This window comes from Ornithorhynchus anatinus, chromosome 1 (genome assembly GCF_004115215.2).
Source record: "Ornithorhynchus anatinus isolate Pmale09 chromosome 1, mOrnAna1.pri.v4, whole genome shotgun sequence".
NCBI classification, from domain to species: domain Eukaryota; kingdom Metazoa; phylum Chordata; class Mammalia; order Monotremata; family Ornithorhynchidae; genus Ornithorhynchus; species Ornithorhynchus anatinus.
In genome coordinates, this window is record NC_041728.1 from 97,063,327 (window position 1) to 97,086,236 (window position 22,910).

The window sequence follows — 22,910 nt, forward strand, 5'->3', positions numbered from 1 at the left end:
ATTGTTGAGGCTTCTTTCTTACTTTACCCAGAACCCAGTGGCATCCCAATTCAAGCAGAATACAGCTGAATGCCACAGTTCATGGTGACAATAATGGTGACATATCATACTAAGTAATCTATACCATAAATTACAGTTATTCATTTTAACCATGGCCGTGAGGGTGGTGGAACATTTAACTTGGGAAAATCCATCAGTCAATCAATCAATGGTATTTACTGAGAACTTAGTGAGTGCAAAGCACTGTACGAAGCACTTGGGAGGGTACAATAGAGTTGGTAGGCACACTCCCTGCCCACTATCAGCTGACAGTCTAGCAGGAGAGACAGGCTTTAAAGTAAATAAATAATTTACAGATAATGATGCCATCCAGCTCCCAGAGCTAAATCCAGAGTCTCAGTGTTATACACTTTGGTGTCTCCAAGCTGACTAGGTGAACTGGGGAGGCGCCTCTGGGTTCAAATCCACCAGAGTCCACCCTTATCCACTGATCTAGGCTTTGAAATCTTCCTCAGCAGATATGGGCTTTAAAGTGCCTTTAAAACCAGTACAGGAATCTCAGTAGTCTCAGGAATGAATTTACATCCAGACTCTCCCCTGAGCCTGAGAGGACTCAGGGTGTTGGTCAGTAAGTGAACTGGAGGGTAGGGTGGGGAAGCAATGAGACAAGGAGAAGAACAGTCTATCTTGAAATTGCCTGTCCACTGCATTCACTTAAAGCAACCTGGGGATTCTACTCCAGGTTCTACTGCCCTGACACCCCTAGTAATAGCAGTAGTAGCAGAGATCACTGCTGACTGTCCACAGATCTTACAGCTGAGTAGTAGGATGGCCTAGTGGAAAGCGTATGGACCTGGGAGTCAGAGGACCCCCTTCTAGACTCCCCCTTCTAGACTTTAAGCCTGTTGTTGGGTAGGGATTGTCTCGGTTGCCAAATCGTACTTTGCAAGTGTTTAGTACAGTGCTCTGCACACAGTAGGTGCTCAATAAATATGACTGAATGAATGAATGAAAGGACCTGGATTCTTCTCCCAACTCTTCCTCTTGTCTGTTGGGTGACTTTGGGCAAAACATTTAATTCTTTGGATTTCGGTGTCCTCATCTGTAAAATAGGGATGAACTTCTCCCTCCCTCTTAGACTGGGAGGTGCCATGTGAAATAGGGACTGTATCTGATCTTATTGTCTTGTATCTACCAGAATGCTTAGGACAGGGCTTGTCATTCAGTAAGTGCTCGACAAATACCAGTTATTCCCACTCCAGACTCTAAACTCTTCGAGCGCAAGGATCATGTCTGCCCACTCTCTTGTATTGTACTTTCCCAAGTGCTTTGACAAGTGCCTTTGTATACAGCAAGGGCTCAAGAAATATCACTAATTGATTGACTGATCGAAAAACTGTAATAATAATAATAATAATGTAGTATTTGTTAAGCGCTTACTATGTGCCAAGCACTGTTCTAAGCACTGGGGGGATACAAGGTAATCAGGTTGTCCCACATGGGGCTCACAGTCTTAATCCCCATTTTACAGATGAGGGAACTGAGGCCCAGAGAAGTTAAGTGTCTTGCCCACAGTCACACAGCTGATAAGCGAGTGAGCCGGGATTAGAACCCATGACATCTGACCCCCAAGCCTGTGCTCTTTCCATTGAGCCAAGCTGCTATGTATTGGAAACATACTGTGAACAGAGGCATAAACAAGGCTCTGGAGAGAAGCATACAAAAGAAGCTGGAAACATGGTCCCTGCCCTCAAGGGGTAGTAGACAATCTAAGGGGGAGACCTGCAGATCTAGCTAGTATATGTACAGTGTGAACAAGGGGAAATTCAGAGATGTGAGAGGTGACAATAAAACCAAAAAATAAGGAAGGTATATAATTAATACTTGTATAGCACTTGGTTGTAAGTGTGAGATGTGGTTGGGACTGTGCATTCTGCAATGGCCATTTGGCCACACAACTCACTCTCAAGTCTAGTTTTCATTTTCATTGGGGTATTCTTCAGATGTCAAGGACAACAATATATAAACGAATGGAATAAAAGAGGGCAAAATACAGAACACTGCTAAAGTGGTGTTGGGATGATGTGACTAGGAAGGTGGGGATTAATTAGGGAAGGCCTATTGGAGGAAGTAGGGGTTTAGAAGGCTTTGAAGTGGGGAGGGATTTGTTTGGGCTCAATTAGTGGGAAGGGAGTTCCAAGCTTGGGGAAGGGGATATGCCATGAGTAGTAGATGAGAGAGTTGAGAATGAGACCAAGGTAGGAATGTAACTTGGAGAAAGTGAAGACGACTGCTACCTGGAACAGAGGAGAAGAAGTGGCACAGAGTTTTCTGAAAATCTATAGAATCTTAGGCTTTTGAAAAATCAGAACCGTTCAAGCCCGCGCATCTTGAGATGAACTTTCTCTCTGGGGTTTCACTTTTGAGACTGAGGTAAGGAAACACTGCAGACCTTCAGTCCAGCCAATATTTATAGAATTTCAAATTTGCATTTTACATTTTCATCATTCTATATGTTTCAGTTTAATTCACTCCACAGCAGTTATGTACAGAGCCATAATCTATCTTTCTATCATTTATTTATATTAATGTCTGTCTCCCTCCAGAATGTAAACTCACTGTGGGCAGGAAATGTGTTGCCAACTCTGTTGTACTGTAATCTCCCAAGCGCTTAGGACAGTGCTCTGCATGCAGTAAGTGATCGATAAGTGTGATCAGTGATTGAAATGCATAAATCTGACCAGATGAGGAAAATGAAGGAAAAAAACTTGTCCTGACTTCCAAACTTTTTTGACAAAACCACACACTCTCTGTCTAAAGACAAATACACATAGCTAACCCTTTTGTCAATCCGAGGCACCATTCCAGAGGTATACTACTTGGCGCTTTTTCAAAATGGCTTCATATTATTAGAAATCTTCAAGGCTTATAGAGTCAAAAACTTGGACGTTTACCATACACACGAGCAGGACTTATTCCACAGACTAGTAATAAATCTTTAGAACCCCATATGCCTGAGCTATAAATATCATCTGTGAAAAGCAATAAAAATACAACCTACAGTACAGATAGGTGTTTTCAGTATTTGATACTTAAAAAAATGTATTTTGTCTTTTAATTGGTACATTTCAAGCAATTCAAAAGAATTTCCATAACATTTTCCTGAGATGAATACGTGAGATGCTGGGAAGAAATCTTCCAGGTTCATGAGCCTTTAGAGTATAGTAAACTGTAGCTCTTGCTATACCTGTTTTCCCTCTGCCTTAACTTATCTTGGCTTCAGTTACCTCATCTGTAAAATGGGAATGAAATACCTGTTCTTTCCTCTTAGACTGAGGTCCCCAAGTGGGATAGGGAATATGTCCCATCTGATTGTACTGCATCTATCCCAGTACTTAGCACAGTTTTGGGCAAATAGTAAGCTCTTAAAAAATACCACAGTTATAAGCATAGTTCTGGAGGAAGACCCACAAGATCCCTACAAGCCTGAAAATCCAAAAGGCATTCACCATTAGAAGTCTCATTACCTGTCAGATTTTAGAGCTCCAGGCCAGACTCTGCTTTCTCCCACTCAGTCTTAGAGAAGTAGCATGACCTAGACGGTAGAACAAGGGGCCTGGGAGTCAGAAGGACCTGGATTCTAGTCCTGGCTCCATCGTTGGTCTACTCTGTGACTTTGAGCAAGTCACGAAACTTCTCTGGGCCTCAGTTACCTCATCCGTAAAATGGGGATTAAGACTGTGAGCCCCATATGGGACAGGAACTATGTCCAACCCAATTTGCTTGTATTCACCCCAGGGCTTAGAACAGAGCCTGGCACATAATAAGCACTTAGAAAATAGCACTATTATTATTACCTCTATTTCATCATCAGCTTCTGCTGACTTTGGAAATCATTTTGCTGGCATACTTTGCCGGCTTCAAGCATCCAAAAATCATTTAAAAATTTTCAAAACATTTTAGTCATAAAAAAATTATTGTTTGTCATTACAGTTGTGTGAGTTGGGTCAGGATTTTTCTCCTCTTTGGCTATCGGAGAGAACCAGCCCCAATAGGCATAAAGTCCCGCAGTGTTAATTTCAGACAATCAATCAATCTTTATTGAGCACTTACTCTGTGCAGAGCACTATACTAACTGCTTAATAATAATAATAATAATGTTGGTATTTGTTAAGCACTTAATATGTGCAGAGCACTGTTCTGAGCGCTGGGGTAGATACAGGGTAATCAGGTTGTCCCATGTGAGGCTCACAGTTAATCCCCATTTTACAGATGAGGTAACTGAGGCACAGAGAAGTTAAGTGACTTGCCCACAGTCACACAGCTGACAAGTGGCAGAGCTGGGAGTCGTACCCATGACCTCTGACTCCCAAGTCAGGGCTCTTTCCACTGAGCCATACTGCTTCTCAGCATGTACTTAAGAGAGTACAATATAACAGACTTGGTAGAAACGTTCCCTGCCCACACCAAGCTTACTTATCTAGACAGGGAAGGATCAGAACTCAGATCCCTAGGGTCAGTGTCAGCTCTGGTGCCCTGTGTGACAGCCTTCTGGGTATTCCTACCTCTCTCTGTCCAATGATGTCACACAGAGAAGCATAGCCTAATGGATATAGCACTGGCCTGAGAGTCGGAAGGATTGGGGTTGCAACCCTAGCTCCACTACTTGCCTGATGTGTGATTTTAGGCAAGTCACTTAATTTAATCTGGCTTCACTGACCTCATCTGTAAAATGGGGATTCAGACTGTGAGCCCTATGTAGGAGAATGATGGTGTCTAACCTGATTAGCTATCCAGCCCAGCGCTAAGCATGGTGTCTGGCACGTAATAAAGTGCTTAACAAATATGAAAAAAGTCACTTAACTTCTCTGTGCTTCATTTCCCTCATCTACAGAATAGGAATTTACAACCTGTTCTCCCTTCCTACTGTGAGCCCCATATTAGACCTGATGATCTTGTATCTACTCCAGTGCTTAATAATAATAATTATTATTATAGAAGTAGCATGGTGTATTGGATAAAGCACTGGCCTGAGAATCAGAAGGTCATGGGTTCTCATCCCAACACCACCATTTGTCTGCTGTGTTTGACCTTGGGCAGGTCATTAACTTCTCTGTGCCTCAGTTACCTCAACTGTAAAATGGGGTGAAGGCTTTGAGTCCCATAGGGGGCAGGGACTGTGTCCAACCTGATTAATTTGTATTTACCCCAGCACTTAGAACAGTGTTTGGCACATACATAGCAAGCACCATTATTATTATTATTATTATTATTGTTATGCTCTGGGCCTCAGTTATCTCATCTGTAAAAAATGGGATTTAGAGTGTGAGCCCAGTCTGGGTTAGGGATTGTGTCCAACCTTATTAACTTGTATCTACCTCAGAGCTTAGAACAGTGTTTGGCACATAGTAAGCACTTAAACACCATTATTATTATCATCATGAATAATTAACATTATTAATAATACTAATAATAATGATAATAAATCAGACCTCACTGAAACTAATTCTTTTTGGCTCATGAATTTCTGTACATAACCAAGTCACTATTTTTCCACCCTCAGCCTCTGCTGCTTCATAGTTAGACTTTTGATAAATGAATGTTGCTTTAGATAGGACCCAAGGCAAAAACAACATTCTTTCAGAGACTGAAAGAAAAAAACTTGCCAAGAAAAAACAAATTCCCTGGAATTGGAATACCCATTTTTTTCCTCTCCTGCTCCTTACAATTACACTTTACAGAATTCTCAGGGTTTTCACCCACTTGCACAACTGGGGAAACTTATGTCCGTTCCCTGTAAGGTGGTTGCCATGTGTTAAAAAATTGTCTTCCGGGGCATGCGGAATCTGTAAATCATGAAGTGCTTTATGGTTTGCTTCCCATCGTGTGCTTAGGTTGCAGTCTGGAATTTACGATCCTGTATCATTGACTAAAAGCCAGCATTCAGGTAAGTGAAAATGGCATATTAGGCAGAATCTGTTATCTGGTAACCGGACTCGGTGTTTCAAACAATATTAAAGAAAGATTTTATACAACTACAAGCTCATTCCTTTTGCACAGATCTTGGGAATCATGGAAAATCATTGGGCATGTTTTTTGTTCACAGCCAAAGGAAAAATTATAATGTTTGCAATTGTTCAGTGTCATAGAGTGTAATGCAATATAATTTTACCTGAAAGATACACCTCACTGAATAAAAGATACAGTGATAATTTAGCATTTGTACTTTATGGCACAGTTATTGTGTTTACAAGTTTAGCTAAAAGCTAAAAAGTAAAAGCATTAAACTCTTGGGTTTCTTTATAGACTATACAGTGAATACTTACTGTAGCATCTTGGAAAATTTTCTAAGGGTATGCCTACTGATGTTGCTAAGTCCAAAATGTACTTTCCAAGTGCTTAGTACAGTGCTCTGCACACAGTAAGGGCTCAATAAATATGATCAAATGAATGAATATTCATTCTTAAGGTAAACAAGAAAATAAAAATACAGTGCAATCAGTTCTGCTACAATGTAGGTTTTCACTTCATATTTTGGACTGGAAGTGAAGGTAGACTTTGGGAACATTTTGCCGGCAAACAATGCTTCTCTAGTTACAGAAGTTGTGGTATCAAAAGGAATGGTTGTGTGCATTGTGTGATGATGGATATAGAGTGAAGCCCAGGCTCTTCTTCATGTAGGGTTCTGCACAAAAGCCATCCTTCACTAAAGGAGAGTTGGGTGCACTTTTTGAATTGAATGTAACTTTATTTTATTAATCTTACTAATCTTGAAATCAATTACTGATAAGTTCTTTCTAAAAGTCATGCAATTATCAAGATTGCATTTGTTACTTATTCACATAACTGAACTTGATGGAAAGACATGGTATTAAAATCAAATGATAAAATTTCATTCAAATTTAGAATTCAGATGAATTTGTATAACATTCCATCTCTGCATATCTACAAAATTCCACGTGTAGTCACATTCTGCCCCTCTAGACTGTGAGCTTGTTGTGGACAGGAATGTGTCTGTTATTATATTGTACTCGCCCAAGCACTTAGTAGAGTGCTTTGCACACAGTAAGTGCTCAATAAATACGACTGAATGAATGAATGAAAATTAAAGGAATGTAATTCATTGAGGAACATTAGAAGGCTTCTAATACTTTCAAATTGCTCACAAGGAGTTCTTAAAAATTGTGACTTGGGTCCACTATCCTAAATTGTCTAATACTGAACAAATGTGGAATTTTATAATCTAAAAATTGCTCACAAGGAGTTCTTAAAAATTGTGACTTGGGTCCACTATCCTAAATTGTCTAATACTGAACAAATGTGGAATTTTATAATCTAAAAATATCCTCATCTCGAAGTAATGTGATTCAGTTGTGATCAATTCAATGGCAGATACAGTGAGTAGATTTTCTTGGATGAAAAATGACTGGGTCACTCCCTAGTTTACCCTGAAAGCCTTTTCCTCCATTTTTTTTTTTTTGGTATTTGTTAAGCACTTCCTATTTTCCAGGCACTGCACTAAATGCTGGGGTAGAGACAAGCTAGTCAGGTTGGACACAGTCCATGTCCCATGTGAGGCTCACAGTCTTAATCCCCATTTTTTACAGATGAGATAACAGAAGCACAGAGTAGTTAAGTTACTTACCCAAGGTCACACAGGAGACAAGCAGAGGAGCACGGATTAAAACCCAGGACCTCTGAATCCCAGGCCTGTGCTCTTTCAGTGACACCATGTGACTTCCCCATTGTTTGTGATGGAATCCAAGTGACAGGAAATCCTAACCCTTTATGGCCAAGCGGAACAAACCGAAAACCATGGGATTCAGACCAGGTTAAAGCTTAACAACCTCCAGCTCACCTCTTGGAGTCCTAGCCCTGAAGTAAATAAGGAGAATAAAAAAGTACCCGCAGTTCAAAGACCTTCATGATACCTAAGCTCCAGCACAGTTGGGATGGAAAAAAATTTCTTCCGTAAGTTGGAATTTCCTGGATTTTGCTCTTTTAAGCCAGAACTTTGAGAGCTGCAGCAATATATTCCAATTTTTGTGAAACATAATATGGATTTTTCCTAAGAGTTCTAGATAAGCTAAAATTACTCGTAAACTTGGGCCGTTGCAAATGTTTGGGGTTTCAGCGTCTCATATCCAGCTTTATTTCTCAAGGCAGTTTCTGCCTGCACTCATTTCACCTCATAAAAACCTTCAATAATTTTCACCTCCTGGATGTACATTATTGGTGCTCAAGATAATCTTCCTATTTTGCTTCCAGCATGTTGTTCTCTGGAATATTTAGTTACTTAGTACCCATTTTAAGCTTTCTGGGGTCATTTCTGCTGGGACAGAAATCAATTTTCCAAGATATGAGGAAACACAAAGATGCTGAGCCCCTAGAAGAGGATGGAATTTTTGCAATGTAAATCTACCCCAAGGTGGCCAGGCTGGGTTCCAGCTAAGTTAGGGGGCGAGGTAATGAGATGGGAGTGATCCTGCACCCTGCCTCTGGCTGTACACCAACAGCTTTCCTCCTTTTTCCCTACGGTGAGCCAATGGGGCCCAATATGTCTGCTGGTATCATGGGGAAAAATCTCAAGTACATTGGCTGAAGGAAGGGCATTTACCATTTTTTCCCCACAGTGCTGCCAAAGTCAGTGGAGAAGACCATGGAGGCCCAAAGGTGGTGAGCAGGCTATGACTTTGATTTGGAACATGCTAGGTGGACTAGATTGGGCACATGTGAAGAGGAATGGGCCGTAACTTAGATTGGGCACATGAAGGGTGGAACAGGCTGTGGAATAGATTGGGTACATGCTGGGTGGAAAGGGCTTTGGAACAGATTGGACATATACAGGGAAAAATGGGTTGTGATTTAGATTGGGCACATACAGGATGGAATAGACTGTGGAGTAGATTGAATACACACAGGGTGGAATGGGCTTTGAAGTAGATTGGACACACACAGGGTAGATCGGATTGTGACATACTGAGTATATGCAGGGTGGAACGGGCTGTGACTTAGATTAGCACATGCAGGAGGCAACAGGCTGTGACAGATTGGACACATATAAGGTGGAATGGGCTTTGAAGTAGATTAGGCACATACTGGGTAGAATGGACTTTGAGGAGATTGAGATGGACTTTGAGGAGATTGAGCTCATAAGGGGTGGAACGGGTTGTGACGTAGATTGGGCACACACAGGGTGAAACAGTCTGGGGAGCAGATTTGGCACATGCAGGATGGAATGGGCTCTGGAGTAGATTGGGCACACATGGGGTGGACCACACTATGGGGTAGATTGGGTGAGGCAGGGTCATCCAGCCCACAAAAAAGAATACACAGGGACCGGGTACAGGTAGGGCTGGAACGAGCTCTGGAGTAGATTTGTCACATGCAGGGTAGAACAATCAATGCAGTAAATTGGGTGCACCATGATGGAGAAGTCTGTGAATTAAGCTGGGTATACAGTCCTAGACGAGGACTTCGGTTCTCAAGATCATTTAAGGTTTTTCTAAGACCAAAAGTTCTGTTATGGAAAATCATACTCTGCTATGCTTTCAGGGTTCTCCTTGGACATACAAGTGGGGAGGGTCACCAAGAAGATTTCTATTAGCTGATTTCTCAGCAGTGCAGTTGTTCAAATTCAGAACCTTCCCGTTGCCCCCAAGGTAGCAGTTTCTGCTCTAAAAGAAAGAAAAGGGGAACTGTTCTATAATGAGCAGCTTGAGAAATGTGCACCTGGCAAAGAGATCACTTAGGGAAGGGTCAAATGACATTGGGGCATCATTTTGAGAAACACTGTGGCCTAGTGTTATATTTTACTCTCCAAAGCACTTAGTACAGTGCCTTACACATGGTAAGTCCTCAATAAATACAATGATTGATAGTGGAAAGAGCATGGGCCTGGGAGTCAGAGGACCTGCTTTCTAATCCTAGCTCTATTACTTGCCTGATCTGTGACCTTGGTCAAGTCACTTAAACTTCCTTGTGACTCAGTGTCCTTATCTATAAAATGGGAATGAAATACCTGTTTTCCCTCCTCCTTAGATAGTGAACCCTGGCAATGTGTCTTTCCTGATTATCTTGTATCTATACCAGCAGAGAAGTCACTACCCTTCCCAAAACTCCTGGCTCCATGTCTTATGGACTCTAGGCAAGAGTCTTCATTTCTTGGGTACAGGAAAGGGACATGGGGAGGGGGCAGAGTCCTGGCTTTGCAGTAGCATTTCTAGGGTGTCCTATTTTCAGTGCATTAATGCTCCCCTTTGAATCTGCTGCATTCCTCCAGTAACAAGAAGCTGACATTTTGCAAATCTTGGGAACAGGGTGTGCAGAAACAGTGGATTTTTCTGGAAAGATATCATCTGTTCAGAAAAGACCTCCCTTTGTGTCTGATTGCCACCATTCACACCCCAGAAGCATTCAAAAACTTTGAACCTTACCTCAGTTCTTCCCACCTTCCATAGTTGTGTGAATTCATTTCCTGAGAGGATTAGGACTTGGTTGTGGGTTTCAGAAATTCTTGGCCAAAAGAATCAGGACATTTCTAGTTCCTTAAGGAAAATGATCCTGGTGATCCTGAGAAGAAGGATGCTGTTTCTGAATCCTGGTAGAACACGCCTGGCTCTGGGGCACTGGATTCAGATAGTAGAAAGGGGTATTTTCTATTGCCACCAAAGTCTCTGGTTCATCATTCTGTTTTCCTACCCGACAACACTGATTACAACCCTTTCCAAGCCCCTCCCAGGGGAGAGAAAACAGGGTTTGAAAATTGCTTCGTGCTTTTGGGAAGAAATTTGATGAGTAAAGAGTTTATCGCTTGACCTTTCAGTTTCAATCATATTTATGGAGCACTTAATGTGTACAGAGCACTGTACTAAGCACTTGGGAGAGTACAATATAATACATCAGACACTCCCTGCCCACAGTGAGCTTACAGTCTAGAGCACTGTAGAAAGAATAAATAACAAATAGAATGACCAATTCTTGGGATTTGGCAATTTAGGGATTCTTGTTAGCTAAATTCATGCTCATTATTTCTTCGTATTACTTTATTGAGGGAGTGGAATTTAGTGGAAAGAGTCTAGACCCGGAATCGGAAAACTTGGGTTCTAGTTCTCGTTCTCTGCCATTCCCCTGCTGTGTGAACTTGGGCAAATCACTTAACCTCTCTTTGTCTCAGTTTTTAAAATGTGAAAACAAATATGCCCACCTCTCCATTTCTCTTGGGGATATTGTGAGGATGAAATGAGACAATTTCATGTAAAAAAAATTTAGGAATAATAATAAAAGACATATACAAATGTAAACTGAGTGCCATATGTGTCAAAGACTTTGCCCTAACTGATTACATTGTGTCTACTCCAGTCTATTCCATCTTGAAGCATTTCCATTTCTGCCTGGTCTTTAGGCAGGTTTTGGGGTTCACTTTGTTGGACAGACCCCCTACAGGGAAGCAGCATGGCTCAGTGGTAAGAGCCCGGGCTTGGGAGTCAGAGGTCATGGGTTTGAATCCTGACTCTGCCACTTGTCAGCTGTGTGACTGTGGGCAAGTCACTTCACTTCTCGGTGCCTCAGTTACCTCATCTGTAAAATGGGGATGAAGACCTTGAGCCTCACGTGGGACAACCTGATAACCCTGTATCTACCCCAGCGTTAGAACACTGCTCTGACCATAGTAAGCACTTAACAAATGCCAACATTATTTATTATTATTATTATTGGTTTGGTGGGGGCCCAATCACCTGTTACTTTGCAAGGCACACACAAATTCTGAATGTTTTAGGTTTGAAAACAAAGGCTAAAAATATATGTGCAAAATCTCCGGAGAGGGAGGTATTTTTACAGAAGCTGGAAATTGATGGAATTGGCCTGTTTTATCCAGAGTGACTGCCCTTATCATGGGGGAGTGATCTGTTGTAAGCAGTTCTTATTATCAAGTCCATGAATTTGGAATTCTGGAGGCAAGCTGTTGTAACTAACTATAAAAGTGCAATTTCACACATATATATCAGAATGAAGCTCCTTGCACAAATTGCCTAGATTCACCCCAAAATAAGAATTGATGCCTCCAGACTCCACAGAATATGGAAATATTTGCTCCATCAAGATGAAGTGGGCTTCAGTTAAAGTGGGTGAGATGAAGCAGGGTGGTCTAGTGGATAGAGGATGGGCCTGGGAATTAGAAGAACCTGGGTTCTAATCCTGGCTCTGCCACTTGTCTGCACTGTGACCATGGGCAAGTCACTTCACTTCTCTGGGCTTCAGCTACCTCACCTGTGAAATGAGGATTCAGACTGTGAGCCCCATGTGGGACGAGCACTGTGCCCAACCCAATTTGCTTGTATCTACCCCTGTGCATAGTATGATGCCCAGCACAAAGTAATCACTTAACAAATGCCACTATTATTATTCTTGAAGCGATGAAAGGAAGAACTTCAATATTCCAAGTGCCTAAAATTCTACCTCCTCCAATAAGCCTTCTCTGAGTAGTTTTCAGTATCTTAAGTAATAAAAACCCTTCAGCCATCTTTAGCAGTTATGAATTTATTTAAACCCATTCTCGACATATTCATATATGTTTCAGTGGTCAGTGGCAGCATTTACCAACCACTTACTGCATGCAGAGAACTGTACTAAGTGCACGGGGGAGTACAATGCAGTAGGGTTGCTAGACATGATCCCTGCCCACAAGGACCTTATCGTCGAGAAGGAAAGACAATCCTTAAAATAAATTCCAGGTAGGGGAAAATGTCAGGGAATAAGGATATGTCTGTTAATTCTGTTGTATAGTATTTTCCCAAGCACCTAATACAGGGCTCTATGCATAGAAAGTGCTCAATAAATGACTGATTGATCGATATGTGAATAAGTGCTGTGGGGCTGAGGATAAGGTGATTATTATTAATCAATCAATCTTAATCGTATAAACACTTAAGCCGTCTTTAGCAGTTATGAACTTATTTACACCCATCATCAGTACTTTCATATATTTATTTCAGTGGTCAACAGTAGTATTTATTGAACACTCTCTGTGTGCAGAGTACTTTACTAAGCACTCTAAACTGGAAGCTCCTTGCAGGAGGGAACTTGTCTTACCAACTGTTATATGGTACTTTCCCAATCAGTACAGTGCTCTGCATACGACAAGCATTCAATAAATATGATTAATTGGGAGAGTACAATACAACAGAATTGGTAGACAGTTCCCTACCTACAATAAGATCACAATCTAGCACTAGCACTATTCAACTCTACATGCAATTATTCACTGTATTTTACTTATAAATATTTTTCATGAGCATCAGCTCCTTATAAGCAGGGAAAGTGTTACCTCTTTGTTCTGTGTTTCCAGAGCCCCTGGTAAAGTGCACTGGGGTAACTGGAACAGGCCAATGATGATGATGATGATGGTATTTGTTAAGCACTTACTATGTGCCTAACACTGTTCTAAGTGCTGGAGTTGATACAAGGTAATCAGATTGTCCCACGTGGGCCTTACAGTCTTAACACCCATTTTACAGATGAGGTAACTGAGGCCCAGAGAAGTCAAGTGACTTGCCCAAAATCACACAGCTGACAAATGGCGGAACCAGGATTAGAACCCATGACCTCTGACTCCCAAGCCTGTACTTTTGCCACTAAGCCACGCTGCTTCTGTTGAGACAGGCTGGGTTGTTCTGGTCTCTGGAAAGTATGCCATCTATCTTGAATGAGTTAGTTACCCTGGAGGCAGGGCCTGGACCAAATTAGTTCATTCATTCATTCAACAGTTTTGACTGAGCACCTACCATTTGGAGAAGATTGTAAGTCTGGTGTGGGCAGGGATTGTCTCTCTTTATTGCAGGGATTCTCTCTTTATTGCTGAATTGTACTTTCCAAGTGCTTAGTACAGTGCTCTGCAAACAGTAACTGCTCTGCTCAATAAATACGATTAAATGAATGAATGAAAACTTTACTCCATACTTAGAAATATAAAATAAAAGTAAATTGCAAGACTCCTGCCTTCAAGGAACTTAAAATCTAATGGGACAGGCAGATACAAGCTTATATCATAAATTATATCCTTACAGTAATAAAGGCATCTTGTCTTGTCTTATGCTGTCGAGTCATCTCTGACCCATGGCAATGCTGTGAACACATCTCTCCCAGAATGCCCCATCTCCATCTGTAATCATTCTGGTAGTGTATCCATAGAATTTTCTTGGTAAAAACACGGAAGTGGTTTACTGGATCCCAGCTCTGCCATTTGTCACTTGTCAGTTATGTGACTTTGGGCAAGTCACTTAACTTCTCTGTGCTTCAGTTACCTCATCTGTAAAATGGGGATTAAGATTAAGACTGTGAGCCCCACTTGGGACAACCTGATTCCCCTGTGTCTATCCCAGCACTTAGAACAGTGCTCTGCACATAGTAAGCCCTTAACAAATACCAACATTATTATTATTATTATTATTACTATTGCCTCCTTCTGCACAGTAATCTTGAGTCTCTGCCATTGACTCTCTCCCATACCTCTGCTGCCCAGCACAGATGAGTTTTGATCTGTAGCAAATTGCCTTCCACTTGCTAGCCTCTTCCCAAGCTAAGAATGGAATCCTCTGCTTGACTCTCCCTCCCATAATCTAGATGTAGGATTTTGGAAACTCTCCAGGTGCAACCCTGAGAGGGGGAATAAAGGCATCAGGTGGAAAAAAATAGAGATACAACTGGCTTCAACAATAACATGGAAACCTAAATAAGTGAATGAATAACTAGAATGAATATATACAAAAGGATCAATGATGTTGAAATGTTTTGTCTAAGCATGCTTAAAATTCAATCTAGAGTACTTATTGAGCATTTAATGTGTGCAGAACATTCTCCTAAGCACTTGGGAGAGTAAAATAAAATTACTAAATATGATCCCTACCCTTGTGGGGCAGGGCTTACAATCTTGCTAGAAATTTTGAAGAATAGAAAGAGTTGGGATTTCAAAAAGGCTTTGAAGGTAGGAAGAGCTGTGGATTCGTAGATCTGAAGTGGAAGGAGTTCCAGGTTGAAGGGAGAGTGAGGGTAAAAGGGACAGGGAATGAGAGAGTAGAGAAAGAGGTATAAGATGGTTAGCTCCAGAGTAACAAAGAGTTTGATTTGGAGTGTAGCAGGTGGAGAGAAGAGAAATTTAAGAAGACGACTGGTGGACAGCAGAAAAGATGTGAGAGGAAGGTGACATTATCCTGCCCCACCATTCACCTCATAGGATCTTCTCTCCATAATAAAAGAAAACCCTCTCTTTCCCACTCAAGCCATTTTCCTTTGACTCTGGACACATATATCCAGGTCCAAAAGGCTTTTACAGCTTATATTCATAGACAGAGAAACAGAAATGGCCTATGAAAAATCAAAACTCTACCAGCCGTGTAGTACACAACTCCATTCCTCTCACTCAAGAGCAGCCAAAATTTTGAAGTTAAAGAAGATCTAGGGTTTGGCCCAATGACACAATCACCAAATGAAAACTAGCTCATTCAATCATATTTATTGAGCATTTAGGGTGCAGAGCCCTGCACTAAGCACTTGGGAGAGTACAGTATAACAATAAACAGGTGCATTCCCTGCCCCCAACAAGTTTACAGTCTCAGGATTCTAGCCTATTGTGTATCTGGGCCACCAGGAAGGTAGCTGCCTTGGTCTTGTTCCATCATAATGGTTTGTTTCACTGGCAAACTAAAATGTAGCATCCACCCCTCAATCACCTGGAAACCTGGGGGTACCTCATGAAAGGATCCTCATCACCTTGGAAACTTAGTTCAGCTTTCGTCATTAACTTCAGGCCTCACAAACTCCCTGCACCTGCCTAATCAGCTTCCCTGGCCTCTTCTGGTCCTTCTCCCTGAGACCATTTCCAGCCTGTCCTTTTCATTCTTCCTCTTCTCTTAGGCCTGTCTGAAACCTAGCTCAGCCCCTGCCCACTCCTCTGACAAGTTACTTTCCTTGTCTTTCTCCTCTTTCCAAAGCTTTTCAAAAATCAAGGCTGGATCCTTTCCCTGACAACAGACAGTGCACAATTCCACTCCCTGAACCCCAAGAAATTAGTTTGAAAGCTTCACATGAGCTCCAGTCCACAGGGAATCCCGTGAGAACCTGGCACAGGAGCTTCATCTTTCCAGGAGATTTTGTAAAACTCATAGTAAATGCACATTAAAGTGTGCAGAAAAGTGAGTTTTTCTTACCTGCAGAGTTACTTATTCCTCAGCAAAACATGAACACATATATGCACACCCACACACATACCCACATATTTTTCACATGCAAAAATTCTTATGTAGTAACTTTGAAAGATTTAACACTCCTCTAAATGGCTCCCTCTTGCTACTATGTTGTGATTTATTCCTAGGAAGGATCTGGCCAGGCAATAAGGGACAGCAGGGGTTAAGAGGAGCACTTTTTTTCCTATAAAGTATGAATTATAAAAGTGTTTATTGTTGCTTTAGGGTTAGATTGGGTCCCAGATCACCCTGAAACGTAGCTGAAAAGTATGTGCAAAACGTTGATGTGGAATTGAAGTGTTTATGAAAAACAGATAAATATTAACTCACAAATTTGTTGGTTTATTTGGTCCATATAGCTGCATTTAGAAAGATATCCTTAATGAGTTAATTTCCTTTCCATTCTGAAGCTTGTCAAATTATAATTTTTAATGGATTTTGCCTAAAATCAGCAGTCTCGCACAGCCAAAATTGTTTTTCAAGTTGAAAAAGAAAAATACTATATGTAGTATTTGAATTGAGTTTGAAATACAGTCTTCATTTAAATATTACCCCAGTGAGAAATTCTACTTGAATTTCCCCCTCTGGCACCACCACAAAATCTGTAGTGTGAGAGAAAATGATCCTTAGTACTTTATTCCACCTTTAATTCCACTTTATTCCTGTATAAAACTTAAAACATATTAGACATTGCCTAGGATGCAGGACCCCATCTGGCACCATTACCAATCAAAGAAGAGACTGTGGCAAGCCCTCAACAAGTAGATTTGTCTTCCAGTGATAACGATGATGGTGTTTGTTAAGCACTTACTATGTGCCAAGCACTGTTCTAAATGCTGGGGTTGATTCAACGTAATCAGGTTTTCCCTCGTGCGGCTCACAGTCTTAACCCCCATTTTACAGATGAAGTAACTGAGGCCCAGAGAAGTCAAGTGACTTACCCAAAGTCACGCAGCTGACAAGAAGCAGAACTGGGATTAGAACCTGCAACCTCTGACTCCCAAGCCTGTACTCTTTCCACTAAGCCATGCTGCTTTTCAATCAGACCTGGCTCAAAGAAACCAATTAGAAGAGGAGGCAGAAGGGCCAGATCCCAAACCAATGTTTTGTTTTAAAGAAATCTGAATAACTATAGAGGATCACAAGCCTCTCATTTTCGAGGAAAGCAATCTGTTGCAAGTTACAGAGTTGTCTTGTACCTCCTGGTCAATCATCAATCAATCATATTTATTGAGTGCTTAGTAACTTCTGGGTTTCTCAGTTACCTCATCTGTAAAATGGGGATTAAGACTGTGACCCTCGTGTGGGACAACTTGATGAGCCTGTATCTACCCCAGCCCTTAGAACAGTGCTCTGCACATAGTAAGCACTTAACAAATGCCAACATTATTATAATGTGCAGAGTGCTGGACTGAGTTCTTAGGAGAGAACAATACAATGGAATTAGCAGACACGTTCCCTGCCCATAACGAGCTTCCCCAACCCAGTAAAGTTTTGAGGCTTACAGTCCTCTAGGCTGTATACTAATCCTCTAAACTGTAAGCTTGTCCTCTAGAATTTAAGCTTGTTGTGGGCAGGAAACATGTCTACCAACTCAGTATTGTACTCTCCCAAGCCCTTAATACAATGCTCAGCCCATAGAAAGTGCTCAGTAAATACTGGTAATAATGACAATGAGCCCTGGTCCCAGCATTTGAGCTGAGGACAGCATCTCCAACTGGGGTTAATGGCTGTAGCCTGTAAGATCTACAGTAAACTGCAAGGTCACTGTGGGCAGGGAACATGTCTACCAACTCTGTTGTATTGTACTCTCCATTATATTGTACAGTGCTCTCCACACAGTAAACATCCAGTAAATATAACTGATTGTTGAGCTTCCTGGATTCACTCTTTTCAGGCTGTGGCTTTGTGGGAACATGAAGGCTTCTGAGGTGTTCGGAACTTTGTCTATGGAGAAGACAGGACTATAGTAAACAGCTTCTGAGGTCAATCAAAGCAAAGAGCATCCAGATCTCCAAGAGAATCTTCTAAAAGCAGCAATAAAATTGTGTTACTGGATGGTGAAGCCTTCTGCTTTGGTTGATAGTGGCCAGGCTCCACAATAGCAAATAAGGATTGAGGAAGGAATTAGATGAAACAGGAGCGATCACTGTGTCTTTGTGGAGAAGCCAGTGCCATGCTCCAGAACATTTGCTCCTGGACAATCAAGGTCAATTAATCAATCAATCAATCAAAAGTATTTATTGAGCACTTACTTTGTATAGAGCACTGTACTAAGCACTTGGGAGAGTACAACACAATTAGCAATTATCAGGATAATAATAATAATGGTATTTGTTAAGCACTTACTTTGTGCCAAGCACTGTTCTAAGTGCTGAAGTAGATACATGGTAATCAAGTTGTCCCACGTGAGGCTCACAGTCTTAATCCCCATTTTGCAGATGAGGTAACTGAGGCATAGAGAAGTTAAGTGATTTGCCCAAGGTCACACGGCAGACAAGTGGTGGAGCCAGGATTATGAGAACCCACGTCCTCTGACTCCCAAACCTCTGCTCTTTCCACTAAGGCACGCTGCTTCTCTATGACACTTAGTACAGTGCTCAGTGCTTAGAACAGTGCTTGTCACATAGTAAATGTTTAACAAATACCATCATTATTATGACTTGACTTGTTGTGATTACTTGACTAATGAGGCCATTTCAGATCAGGTCATTCCTTTAACACCTTCTCTAAATGAGGGGTGATGGCCATTTTGGAAGGGGGAAAGATTTGGCCTAGTGTGTTGATTTAACCAAAAGAGTAGAAACTAATTATTTTCAAACAGCTTGGGAAGTGCAAATAGCTGGCTTGCTCGAACTAGCAAATACATGTGTGCCATATATACCCCTAATCACAATTAACAAATATATTCTGTTAGAGCTATGAAACTGATCTAAAGTCTGGATCTTTTGTTGAGGGACTATTGATATTATTGCTCCTCTCCACAGCAACATTCCAAGAATATATACCAAGGAGATAAATTCTGTAGGTATGAGGATCTGGTCTCGGTGCTGAAAGGTAGATAAGCTAAGTATGGGTTGATCCCATATCAATTCAATTAGTGGAATTTATTGAGCACTTACTGAGTGCAGAGCACTGTACTAAGCTTATGGAAGAATACAATATAACAGAGTTGGTAGACACATTCCATATACACAAGGAGCTTACAGTTTAAGAATCCAACTGTTAAACATCTTCTGGAATCATTCTGAATCAGCCTCAATTCTGAAAGTCAGACTCCTGAATAGGAATTAGGAAACCAGGAAATTTGATCTCTGCAATAGATTACAATATATTTGACCAATACTTTGTTATTTGTAATGAGTAAAAATTATATCCATAGGAGATATAGATGGCAGAGATGCCCCCTGGGATTTATTTTGCTCCAAAACACAAAGAGTTTCTTGTCATTTCAAAAACAATCTTGCTTTATTTTCCTGCCTTCCCTGTGAAGGAGAGGTAGACAATATAATCCTCAGATTTCCAGAGTAGTTGTAGTAATAATAGGAGAATTTACTGGGTACCCACTTGGTGCAGTGCTTTGTATTCTTCTATTATATAATTATTATAGCATAAGCATAATTATTGTTAAGCTTTCATTCTCAATCTCCTGCTTGGGTTCCTCCTCCCCCTTCCATCTCCTACTGTAGGGGTCCCTCAAGGTTCAGTTCTTGGTCCTCTTCTATTTTCTATTTCCACATCTACACTCGCTCCCTTGGAGAACTCATTTGCTTCCAAGGTTTCAACTATTATCGCTACATGGATGACACCCAAATCTATATCTCCTCCCCCGTTCTAACTCCCTCTCCTTCAGGCTCACATCTCCTCCTGCCTTCAGGACATCTCTACTTGAATGTCCTCCCGCCACCTCAAACTTAACATGTCCAAAGCGGAGCTCCTCATCTTCTCTCTCAAACCCTGTCCTCTCCCTAACTTTCTCATCACTGTGGAAGGCATGACCATCCTTCCCATCTCACAAGCCCGCAACCTTCATGTCATCCTTGACTCTCTCTCATTCACCCCACATATCCACTCTGTCACCAAAGCCTGCCACTCTCACCTCACATCGCCAAGATCTGCACTTTCCTCTCCATCTGAATCGCTACCATGTTAGTACAGTCAGTTATCCCAACTGGATTAATGCTTCAACATCCTTTCTTACCTCCCATCCTCCTGACTCTCCCCACTTCAGTCCACACTTCACTCTGCTGCCCAGATTATCTTTCTATAGAAACATTCTGGACAGTCACCCACCTCCTCAAAAATCTCCAGTGGCTGCCTATCAACCTCCGTATCAAACAAAGATTCCTTACTATTGGCTTCAAAGCTCTCCATCACCTTGCCCCTTCTTACTCACACCTCCCTTCTCTCCCTTTACAGCCCAGCCCGCATACTCTGCTCCTTTGGTGCTCACCTCCTCACTGAGCCTCGATCTCGCCTAACCCACCGTTGACCCCTGGCCTATGTCCTAACTCTGGCCTGGAACACCCTCTCCTCAAATCCACTAAACATTACTCTTCTTTCCTTCAAAGCCATACTGAAGGCTCACCTCCTCCAAGAGGCCTTCCTAGACTAAGACCCCCCTTTTCCTCAGCTCCCCCTCCCTTCCACGTCACCTCGATTAGCTCCCTTTGCCCTTTCCTCCCTCTCCCTGCCCCACAGCACTTATGTATGTAAATATATATCTATAATTTTACTTATTTATATTGATCCCTGTTTACCTGCTTTGATGTGTATATATCTATAATTCTATTTATTTATATTGATGTCTTTTTACTTGTTTTGATATTTGTCTTTCCCCTTCTAGCCTGTAAACCCGGTGTGGGCAGGGATTGTGTCTTTATTGCTAAATTGTACTTTCCAAGCTCTTAGTACAGTTCTCTGAAGACAGTAAGTGCTCAATAAATATGAATGAATAAATGAATGAATGAATGAATGAATGACTATTAGGCACTTGGGAAGCACAAAACAAAGATGTGGTCCATTCTCTGCCCACTGGGAATTTATACTCTTGGGCGGGGGGAAGACTGAAATAAAATTATTTATGAATAGAATAGTCAGGGTAAATAATTAAATATACTATTGACTAAAGGTGTGTACAAAAGTTCCGAGGATGGGTATAAATAAATTCATAATGAGTCCCAGAGAGGTTAAGCAATTCATTTAATTCCTCAAGACTGTAAGATCCTTGTAGACAGGGAATGTCTACTAACTCTGATACAGTGCATTCTCCCAAGTGCTTATCACAGTGCTCAATAAATTTCATCGATTGATTTAAAGTTACATGGTAAGTCAGCAGTGGAAAAAGGACTCTCTTTTCCCTCTTTCTGGAAATCTAACCCCAAATATTTTCCACCATATTTTCCCTCCCTTCTAAGTCACCTATGGACTTAGGTAGGTGATATTCACCCCACCCCCATGCCTGAACATCTACATACTTATACTTTGCTATTTTCTCTATCTGAGTTTTATTTTATTACAAGTCTCCCCATTTAGACTGTAAGTTCCTTGAGGGTAAAGATCATGTCTACCAAATCTTTGTCTTGTACTCTCCCAAGAACTTAGTACAGTGCTCTGCATGCAATAGAAGCTCAGTAAATACCATTGATTGATTGATTAATTAATATTGCATGTCATTTAGCTCCAAGTAACAGACCACAAGTCCAGCTCTTCCAAGGGAGTTGGGTTTTCACTAGATAGTTGCTGAAGGGGAAGACAAGCACAGAGGAATTCTTTTACCATTAAAAGGACTGGACATCAACATTTCAGCAGCCAGTCAGCAGAATTGCCTGAGAAGAACCAAGTTGCAAGTTCCTTCTGGGCATCAATCAGTAGATCAATCAAAGGTATTTATTTAGTAGCTTCTCTGTGCAGTTCACCATCCTAAAACTAGGACAATATGCCGCTTCCCTACCTCACCACATTTTGGAAGAAAAATTGAGCCTATTTTTAAGGAATCTTAAGCTTATCTTAACATATTCTGCAAACTGTGCTTGTATTGCTAATGAATTGAGACCTGGATTAGGATATATGGTTCAATGTTTGTCATGAACAAGTTTACTAATACCAAAAATGTAAGCTCCTTGTGGACAGGTAACCTGTCTCCCAACTCTGCTGTACTGTACTCTCCCAAGTACTTAGTACAGTGCTCTGCACACAGTAATGACTCAGTAGCTACCATTCAAAATCAAAATCTAAATGAGAGGTCTCTGATTTTGAAAAAGAGAGGAGCATTCCCCTTGGAGACAGAGCCAATATTAATTGATCTTTAGGACACTGACTCCAGTGCCTTCCTGGAACTGAAACAGCATGGCCTAGTGAAAAGAGCACAGGCCTGGGTTCCAATACCTGCTCTGCCAATTGCTTATAGTGTGATCTTGGTCAAGTCACTTAACTTCTCTGTGCCTCAGATCCCTCAACTGTAAAATGAGGATTAAATACCTGTTCTCCATCCTACTGAGACTGTGAGCCCCATTTGAGATTGGGACTATGTAATTAACTTGTACCTACCTCTGTGCTTAGAACAGTGTTTGACACATAGTAAGCACTTAACAAAATACCATAAAAAAAGAAGGGGATCCATTTCTTTCACTCTCATTCAACTCTCACATTCAATTGATATCAGTTTAT